This window comes from Quercus lobata, chromosome 2 (genome assembly GCF_001633185.2).
Source record: "Quercus lobata isolate SW786 chromosome 2, ValleyOak3.0 Primary Assembly, whole genome shotgun sequence".
Classification (NCBI taxonomy): Eukaryota; Viridiplantae; Streptophyta; class Magnoliopsida; order Fagales; family Fagaceae; genus Quercus; species Quercus lobata.
Window position 1 is genome coordinate 14130667 of NC_044905.1, and position 10486 is coordinate 14141152.

The window sequence follows — 10486 nt, forward strand, 5'->3', positions numbered from 1 at the left end:
CAAAATGCATTTTCGACTTTACCATATCCAGATGCAGTACTGAAAGTAGTTTTTGACTATTGATTTTAGTTGTTTGACTCTAGAGCCACAGGAGACTCAACAATTAATTCATCCTTGGACAAAACACGAGACATTTTTTTCACTTAATTCCATTTTTGTTATTAATTCTTTTTAATTAAAGAAATAGACTAAAGGCCAAAAGGGTGATCGTATTTTCTTTGTTGCTTAGGTATGTCATATTCTTCTCAAAAAAAAAAAAAAAAAAAAAAATTACATGTTGACCAAGAGGCCTGCAATTAGGCCCCAAGTCCTTAAGAGTCCAAATATTTGTCTCCCAGATATTGCTGCTTCCTAATTAAATAAAATTCATGTTTCCATTTGAATGGCAACCATCTAGGAAATATTTAGTGTGTGTTAAAATACTTAGAATTTTCAAAAAAAAAAAAAAGTAGGTTAATCTTACTGTCACTTTAAGACTTTCTTCCCTCTTTTCGTGAAAAAAGATTCGACACAAATTCAGTAGCTGTCTTTTTCCCTCTCCCCGTTGCGACAATTCATGGAATTACTAAGTTATATACTATACTATTCAAGTCTTATCTAAAGTATGGAAAAGCTAAATGATTTGTAACATTGCTTAAAAAAAAAAAAGGTACAATCCAAATTAATCATCTTAATCTGCTTTTTTCCCCTATATTTCCCCATCGGCCATCCTATATAAGACTTATACAGCCTTGGCCAAAGTTTGAGAAGAAGTATTTTTGCTAGAACTGGTAGAAACAAAGTGCCAGTTCACTAGGGTGAAAGTAAAACTACAAAAAGCACGTACAATTATTATTATTAACATTGTTTGTGTATGATATTACTACTTAACTGAAGCTTTTGAAATATGAATTATTGGGGTGTATTATTTCATAATAAATTTTATAACAACAAATCTATGAATGATTAATTTTTTTTCATTAAACCCTAAGGGCAATATATGGTTTAACATAGGGACCTTGTTCGAGAAATTAAGTACTCTTTAATGCTTAATATGATTCCTTCTTTACCAAAAAAAAGAAAAAAAAGAAGGCAATATATGGCCGGCACGCATTCAAGCGTGTGCAGACTGCAGAGAGAGAGACATTATAAATTTATGATGCTAAAAGCAACTTTTTATTTACTGTAATTGAAAGAAATATATAACATCCTTATTTTTTTTTTCTTTTATGTACTCAACACGTAGATGGTTTGGTTGTTCCATACACCAACAGTTGCGCTTGTCTTACAGAAAGATCATATCTACCAAACGACAAAGGATGACAATCATCGACTTTATTAATATTTGAAAACTATGATTTTTTTGGACTAGGGATATATAGTTTTTTTTATTATATATTTTTATTTCATAATAATAATATAACGTCAAGAATACAGTCGTAATACTCTGCGATCCACTTGATCAAGTATTAATTTCCATCATCATTTATGCTTTGCTGAAGCCTGAATGTAAAAACCATCACCAAATCCTAAAGTAGGAGAACGAATCACCTCACCACCCTTGATTGTTGTCCACCTAATCATAATTCAAATACAATATTTAAAAAAAAAAACACTGTTTTGTTCTATTTATTGTATATGTGTTACATACATATGCATATGCGCAAGAATAATAAGGAAGTCTGTACGTACCTGTATTTAGTGAACAAGTCGTCCCCTGCACATGAAGTCATGCCTGCCCCGAATGGTATAAAGTTTTTTGCTGCGACGTTTGCTGAGATGTCCTTTTATTCATAATAAAATGAAAGATTAGCAAAATATAATAAAAAAAATACTAAGGTAATCCCATCAAAATTCATTCCATGACATGATCATTAATGTGACTGATGAGAATAACATGAGAGAAAAAAAAAACAAAAAAAAAAAATCAACCCACCTGCCAACGCCATGGATTGAAGGCAAGAGGATCCTCATAAGTCTTTGGGTTCAGTTAAAGGGCTGCAGGAACCACCATAAGTGCCCAACCTTTTGGAATTGTATACCCTAATACAATGAACGTGTCTCGCATTAATGTAAGATGTAAAGTGTTCTCATTTAATCTATAATTGAAAATTATTAACACTAAGAGAAATTGAAGATATAAATATAATAGTAACTTGAGAAATTTTTAATTCCATAACCATTTTATACTTATTTTTTTAAGGGTTTAGTTAACGAATGCTTTTAAAGCATTTGTTAATGAATTATTTTACGTAAGTTTTGATAAAACTTTTATGAAAAATATAAGAAATTGTCAAAAAAATCAATATATTTTTCATAAAAAAATTCTAAATAAACTTTTTGATTTTTTTATAACTAAAAAATGCCATTATGTTAGCATATCAAGTTATGAATCACTTTGATTTTGAACTTACCATTTATTTGGATGTCTTGGATGGTTCTTCTCAGAATCCCAGGAGCAACACTACCAAGCCTTAGTGCTTAATTGATAACCTATTATTTCCAATTCATTGGATAGTAAGAAACGTTGCCAATAGCTAGAAGCGTTTCCGGGAAATTTAAAAAGAAAGAGTATATGCCCAAAAAAGGAGGGGGAGTATCTACTCACAGTATGAGTAAAAGTCATGGATTTGTATTCCTTCCATGTGAGTCCAGAATTGACATCTTCTCTGTTCTTAAGAATTGCATCATGATCCTCCTAATATAAATAAAATATTTTTTTAATGAATTTTTTTTTTAAAAATTCTGTCTAGTAGAATTATACAACAAAAATGCTTCTTCTTAATCTGATTCAAAAATTTTTGGAACTTAATATATATATATATATATATATATATATATATTGGTCTCACATACTAACCGTTAATGCTTGCACCACTTTTGGGTGATCATTAATTAACATGATGGCCAAAGTAAGAGTTGAAGATATAGTCTCAAAGCTCGCAATGAGAAGCCCAAACATCATATAGATGATGAAATTATCAGTAAAGAATGTCTCTGTTTTCATGTCTGCCAAAATCTGATCAAGAAAATCTCCTCTGCGAATTTCAGGATTACGTTTTCTTTCTTCAAACATTGTAGTTATCAAGTTGATTGCCTTCTTTTGGTTCTATATGACCATTGAATTAATAAAATATTAGATTAAATTCAAGTAAAAAAAATGAGATAGAGTAGAAGAAACAGGTATCTAATTCATCAAAACCTCTTACTTTGATACCATATTAAAATACCAATTTTTCTAAAAACTTAAACTATTGAAAAATAGTAAATTTAATTATTAAACAACATACTTCTAACAAAATGTATAGGAATTAAGTTCGAGGAAATTACTTGCAGACATCTATGATAGGCAGTTCCAGGGATATTAATAGGGAATGACATAAGTCCTTGCAAGAAGTTAGTAAAAGATTCAGCAATATTTTCCTTTGCTTTCTCTGGCTCATAACTGAATAACTGCTTTGCTGAGAAATCAAAGATCATCTGCAAATAACTAACAAATAAGTCATTGTAAAAAGAAATGGTGCTTCTTTTTTTGTGTGTGGTAGCTAGCTGCTTCTTTTTTTTTTTTTTTTTGATATGGTAGTAGTAGCTACTTCAAGTACTAAAAATGCTAAGAAATGAACATATAAGGATCCTCAATAATGCTTTCAGTCATTCATTGGCAAATAGAAATTTCGGGTGAGGGTACATTGAAATTTTGTGTTATGTTTGTGTTTTTTAGGTACAAAACCGCATATGATCATAATAATGTATTTTAAATTATTTTAATTTTCACCTTTACTTTGTGAATATAAATAAAATGTTTAGATTAAAACACTTGAAATAAAGAGAGATTCTATAATTAAAACACTTGATCATTTTATTATTATTTATTTATTCGTATTTCTTGAAAAGTTTTTTTCTTGAAAATTTGAAATACATAAGAGTTAAAAGCTTTCACAGCTGATGTGCTTTTCTTCACTTCCAAACTGGATAGCTTAGACCAACCCTACAATCTTTGATCTATTGCATCCTCCAACTTTGGTAGCATCTTGTCCTTGAGAACATCAGGACCAAAGTGACCCAAGATTAGGTTCCGAAGGTACTTATGAATGTTTTTTTGAGCATTAATTCTTGTAGCATCTTGGTGAAGAATTTTTGCAAAAGAGTCCATGTACGGATGTACCAACGTTCAACCAATTTTCCTTCTTGTTGAAAAACATAATGGTTGAATTCAGGATCAGATGATATCACAACTGGCCGTCTTGCCAAGCTTGTCTGAAATATTGGCTCATATCTAAAATGACCAAAAAAAAGAGTTATAAATAAAAATACGAGAATCAGTTGTTCAAGTTGTCGACTATAAGTGGCACACAATAATTTTTACATGCATCAACTATTTTTCCCCTATCATTCACAGTTGACCATTTTAGAATTATGACAAAAGTTATGTCACTGGAGCTTTTCAAATATAAATTAGATTATGTAAAAATTGCATGTGAGCCATTGTGGGCTTACTGCTTCATCCTTTTCTTGATAAAAGGTGGCATGTCTATTGACTTGTTTGAGACAAGAAAAGAAAGGGTCTCCCCAATAAGTGGCATGCTCATAGAGCCAGGAGGTAGTTTTCCATTACACTTAGGGTTCCTCCACCTATAGAGCCAGTTCGTGGCAAACTCTATAAGCAAGCTAATGACAGAAAGCCAAACAGACCACATCTTGAGCTAGCATACGAAGTATGAGTAGAGATCAATAGTATCAGGAGAACTTAGAGTTGGTTTGTACTTTCTATAGAGCGACCCAGGGCCGGTTGAAGCTATAGGCCACTTAGGCAGTGGCCTAAGGCCCCCACTGATAAAGAGGCCCCAAATAGTAATAATATATTATATAATATCCCATCAAAAAATTGAATAGTTTGAAAAAAAATTGTCTTAATTTTGAATATTTTCTCACACATGAAACTTATTCCGATATTAATGGCTTAGATTTATTTTCAGAACTAAAAGTTTTAAAAGAACTTTTGCAAATAAATGAAAACTCTCCAATTAATGTACTAAATTATATAAAGAGGCTAGAATCTTTTCCAAATGTATGTATTGCTTTCAGAATATTACTAACTATACCTGTTACAGTTGCTTCCACATAAATAAGTTTTTCAAAATTAAAATTAATAAAATCCTATTTAAGATCAACTATGTCACAAGAAAGATTAAGTGGATTAGCCATATTACCAATTGAAAAGGAAATGTTAGCAGAACTTGAATGCAAAAATTTAATTAGTAATTTTGCCTCTCAAAAAGCAAGAAAAATAAATTTTAATTGAAAAAAATATATGAATTTATAATTAAATATAATAAAAGACTCCATTTAAAGATTTCGCCTAGGGCCCCCAAATTCATTGAGCCGGCCCTGGAGCGACCTTGGCTCTTTATATAGGCAAAGGATGAGATCATTATATTGACAAATTGAAGTGTTTGTGTTTTGCTATCTGATTTAAAAAATGTTAAATTGGTATAATCAAACAACCTCTACTCTCAATATTCAAGTCGTAGATTCTGGTTTATCAAAAAAGTCGTAGATTCTGAATTTGAATGATTTAAATTAAAGGAATATAACTGGAGAAGAAAAATGCTACCACGTTTTGAAAAACTTTGGATTTTCTGTGCATAGTGCATGCTACGAAAAATCAATAAGTTTATTCGTCAAATTCCAGAATTCACAAAAGATATATTTAATTATATGAAGAAGGGTAAACTCGTGTTGCGGTTCTTCCTTTAGATAAATCAAAAGGTGAGGCAACGTTAATTGTGATAAAATCTATTTTATTTTGGACAAAATTTAGCTAAAAAATTTGTTTTAGTCTTAGATAACAACTTTATTCGATATCTTTTTATTGGAGGTGAATTTTGACAAATCTACTAATGGATTATATTTTTTTTTATATCTTCCATACTTGCAAAATTTCTAAAAAATTAAAGAATAATGGTTATATCATCAATAAATCGTTTAAATTGTAAGTTTTTATAGTTTAAAATTATATATAAAATATAAATTTATAGATCATATATTAAATAATATTCGATTAATACAAAATTTGACATGTGCATTAAAAGCATAAAGAACATGTAATTCAACTGTTAGATTTTCAAATTATGTAATAATGTTTATTTTATTGAGTAAGGTTGTAGCCTTCGGCTATAACCAATTTTGTAGCTAAATTGTCCTCTTTTTTATGTAATAAAATTTTGACTTCAGACCAATCTATTCTAAGTATGGGGAAATCTTGTTGGCTAATCCACGTGTTCATGAGGCCTTGCTATAGCAGCATAGTTTCAGAAAATATTGAGAAACACAGAGACATAGTTTTAGAAATTGAAAAACACTCCGTTTTAAATCCATGGAACAAGGGTGATTTCAAGTTGGCATCCCTAGCTATCCAAAAACACAGCATGTAAAGTGAGGTTAGAGGAGATCCTTGCTAGCTTGCAAAGTTGCTCTATGCCTCTAAATCTTATGTTTTAGCTTCATATCCAATGGTAATTCCCATGGGTTTAGCCAAAGTCATGTATGGCCAAGATTCCTTCAATTGAAAACTTGTTGGTTGAAGATGCTACGAGTGCTATATCTAAGTTTTATTAAACTAGCAATGTTTTGGCTAGTTGGTTGTCACATGGCTAAGACTACTCGTGTAATAGAATTTTATTTTTTATTTTCATTCCATAAAGTCTTGCTATTTTTATCCCAAAAAAAAAAACTCCAAACTTGTGGGTCCCTTTTTTTTTTTTTGGTAATGACCTATTGTGGCTGTTCAAGAGCGCCGTAATAGGTCTTGTATATATATATATATATATATATAAGTCTATTTTAAAATTTCAGACCTAAAATTGTGGTCCTTCTAAAATGCCATAATAGGTACTTTTTTTGTAATTACCTATTGCAAAGATTCAAAAGCACCGTAATAGGTCTTGTATATAAAAAAGTTTGTTCTAAAATTTTTTGACCTATTGCGATACTTCTAAACTGATGTAATAGGTACTTTTTTTGTAATTACCTATTGCGGTGATTCAAAAGCACCATAATAGGTCTTGTATCAAAATAAATCTGTTTTAAAATTTTAGACCTATCGCTGCGTTTTCAAACCACCATATTAGGTACTTTTTTTGTAGTTACCTATTGCGGTGGTTCGAAAGCGCCATAATAGGTCTTGTATCAGAAAACTTCAATTTCAAAGAAAACAAGACCTATTACAACGCTTTCAAACTATCGTAATAGATACATCTATTGAGGCATTCTCAAAACCGCTGCTTTAGACCTCTCAATCACCGATATTGATTGTACCTATTGTGGTGCTTACAAAAGCGCTGCTATAGGCCTTTGCTTATAGCAACAATTACTGAAACCGCTGTAATAGGTGACCAATAGTGGCAATTTTTGAAAACACCAGGAAAAAAAAAAAATGCTATTATAGGACCATTTATATAATTGTTTATATGTTTTTTTAAGCATAATTTTCAATTAATTTTGCTTCTAGTCTTATGCTTTTAATCTTCTCCCCTTAACTAAAATCTTAGTTCCGCTGTTAATCTTTGAAAGCTTGAAAATGTCTGAAAACACAAGAACTGTTTAGACCCCCGAATTAAAATTACGACTCGATTGATTTTACTCTAACTTAAACTAAGTGCGGAATAGAGTAAATGCGAGCGAACAAACAATATAACTACTCTAAGCCATAATCATCAAAACATAGCAATAAAATGAAAGTTAAAAGAGTAGGGAAGAAGAATGTAAACACAAGATAACACATTGATGTGTTATCGAAGAGGAAACCGAAGAACTCGGCGAAAAACTTTTCCGCCGCCCTCCAAGCGGTAAATCGATCCACTAGACAATAAGTTGGGATACATGAATAGCAAGAGACCCTCCAGGCCTAATCTACCCGATACACCCAAGCCCTCCAAGTTCTTACTCCAACAAGACTTCTCGGAACTGTGTCTTGTATAGCTTTTCGGATCCCGCAATACGCTCGATTGCATCCACCAAAACTTGGCTTCTTCCAATACTTTCCAGCAGCATCAAAATCTCACTTGACACTCAGAATAGGTGTGGTAAGTGTTTAAACTATCAACCTCTCAAGGATTTGGAAATGGAGAGGTAGGAGTTGAGGAAAACCATAATGGATTGTGTAGAAGATTGTGGGTATAATAATCTCTAACTCTCAAAAGTTGTGGCTAGGGTTTTCTCTCTAAAAAACACTTCTCTCAATATGTGGGTAATGTGGGTATATATAGTGTGTGTAGAAACCTGATGTATTAGATATGACAGATTGACAAAATAGAATGTTTTGTGGGTATCTCGGGGGAAGGGCTGACCCGCGAGACACTCGCGAAAACCAGCTGTCACCATCTGTCATGACTCTTCGCATTCCAGTTATGTGCTGAGCACATGCTTCATTTCGCGGGAAGGCTTCTCGCAAGTTACCCGCGAAAACTTCTTTGCTCTTCACTTTGCCTTGAGTCTTCACACTCTCTCACACACACAACCTTTACAAAGAAATCTCACATAAAATACAGTGAAAGTTCAATTAGCGTATAAAACACCAATGAATGTTTAGACCCCCAAAATCAAAATTACCAACACAAGCTTATACATAAACAATTTATGTGCGGAATGATGAATATAAGCTAAACCCAAATTGTTAAAACACTCCAAATTGAAATTAATCACAACCACAACAGTAATTAAAAGGTAAAGAGTAAGGGAATAGAGATGCAAACACAAAGATAACATGGCGATGTGTTATCGAAGAGGAAATTGAAGTACTCGGCGAAAAACCTTTTCACCGCCCTGCTTGCTCACTCCCAAGCGCAGGAGATCGTAGCAATATAATTCTTGGAGTACCGAGGTCGAACCACGAGGAGCGGGGTAAATTCAAAGACAATGTAATTAAAAAAAACTTTTGGTGAAGATGAAGAATAATTTTTGTCTGGTAATTGTAAACAAGAATAACAATGATAACTGATTTTAATCAATAATGTAAATACTAGGGCATAGGGGTGTTTCCCTATATTGATATGAAATTCTTTGTGATCTAAGAAAATATCTATTTCATAATTGATTGTTCTTATACAATTAAAAACTTATGATTCGGTTGAACTGAGACGATTCAAGAACGCATGATAACCTCGATTAACAATGTGGTTAGAAAAGTTTTCAGAAAAACCCATTCACTTTAAATCCTGATTTCTATTTGAAACTATTAGAAATTCATCTAAATAATAAGAAAAAAATGATTGAACTTATTGAAAGCATGGAAGAACTAATACATCAAAAGAAATCTAATTGAACAATCAAATATGTCGTAGATAAAATCCTAGAAAAAATCACATTGAATATTCATACCATATGGAAGAAACATAACCCCTAGCCCTAGCAAAGAGTTTAGGCTGCCATTAGAGAAAGAAAAATACAAGGTTTGCTCTCCAAAATTCGTTCTGCCCAGCCTCCCTTTCAAAACCCTAATGTCTAAGTGTCCAAAGAAAATAAAACATTTACTATTTTAATTTCCGTCCAGGTTTACAGCGGTAACTTGTGAGTTAATTTCGGCTTTCAAAAATTGAGAATTTCGAAAAACTCAAAACTAGAAAGTTATAAATATTTAAGCCACGGTTCCAACTCATCTAGTCTTGTGTCAATTGGATTTTTGAGGAGAGAGATATACCCAAAATACTGATCAGTGCTCAAATCAGATTTTTTCCTTTTCAGATTCTGCTTCTTTGATTTCTTTCCTTATTTGAAGCTTCCAATCATGGTAGACGATCCAAGCAATCCAACTGCACCTCCTTAGACATTTAAGCATGGTCCTTTAGCTCCACTTTAATTCTAGTTTGACCTCCATTCTCTTACAAATTCCTGTAAACTCATCTTTCTCACATAATTTCCTGAAAGTAGAAAATTACACACAATGAATAGCATTTTATTCAAGAAATTATGTAAAGATAAATAATAGAGACTAATGCAAATCATGGCTTAATTATACAAATTAAGCATCTTAATTATACAAATTAAGTATAATAATAAGGAGATAACGCCCATATAAATATATAACAAGTATACATTTTAAGGCGTTATCACGCTCTTCAAGCAGTTAATAATCCACTAGAAAATAAAGTTGGGATACATGAATAGCAGAAGACCCTCCAAGGCTAATCTACCCAGTGAACTTAAACCCTCTAAGCTTCTTGCTCCAACAAGGTTACGCCAAACCTTGTCTTCTCTAGCTTACCAAATCCCACAATCGCCCATTGCATCAACCAAATGAATTGGTCCCTTCTGAACTGCTTCCCAAGCACCAAAACACCTCTTCACTGATATGGGTATGGTGAGATAAGGATTTTGGCAAAATGTACCTCTCAAGGATATGTCAATAGAAAGGGTGAGAGTAGAGGAATTTGGAGAGTCAAATGATGAAGATTGTGAATGAGTCAATCTTGTTTTTTTTCTAGGTTTTCTCTCTCAAAATTCTCTATGG

General features: G+C 32.1%; 1 pseudogene; it reads right to left on the minus strand.

Annotated features, from left to right (window-relative positions):
• Nucleotides 1-1461: 1461 nt before the first annotated feature.
• Nucleotides 1462-4676, minus strand: LOC115974622 (annotated as a pseudogene).
• Between the last annotated feature and the right edge of the window lie 5810 nt (nucleotides 4677-10486).